This window comes from Propithecus coquereli, unplaced genomic scaffold (genome assembly GCF_000956105.1).
Source record: "Propithecus coquereli isolate 6110/MARCELLA unplaced genomic scaffold, Pcoq_1.0 Scaffold311, whole genome shotgun sequence".
NCBI classification, from domain to species: domain Eukaryota; kingdom Metazoa; phylum Chordata; class Mammalia; order Primates; family Indriidae; genus Propithecus; species Propithecus coquereli.
This window is the reverse complement of record NW_012148742.1, coordinates 317108-317682: the sequence shown is the minus strand read 5'-3', so window position 1 is coordinate 317682 and position 575 is coordinate 317108.

Genomic DNA, 575 nt, shown 5'->3' with positions numbered 1-575 from the left:
TCATTTTCCTTTTTCATTTTATTTTATATTTTAAATTACACTAAGAAATGAATATCAGAGGGAGTAATACTTATGAATTATTTCCTCCTGCAATAGCTTGATATTTAACCTAACAACATTTAACCTAACAACTTAGAATCAAATTCCACATAAACACCCAAAGGGAATAATTGATTTTAGATTAATGATATCTGTTAAATGTTACTGTAAACACATTTTTAAAAGTTTTATTGAGGTATAATTTATATATAATAAGTAAACATATTTAAAATATACAATACGATGAGTTTTGACATGTCTGTACATCCCTGAAATCATAACTATAGTCAAGACAGTGAACAAATCCATTACCCCGAAAGTGTTTCTTTAGGTCATTTTAATCCTTTTTTCAGCCCTTTTCCAACTTTTCCTTTTCAGGCAAATACTCATCTTCTGCCACTAGAGATTAGTTTGCATTTTTATGGGTTTTATGTAAACTCATAAATATATCCTTTTTTATATGGCTTCTTTCATTTAGCATAATTATTTTTAGATTTATTCATGCTGTTTCATGTATCAAAAGCTCATCCCTTTAT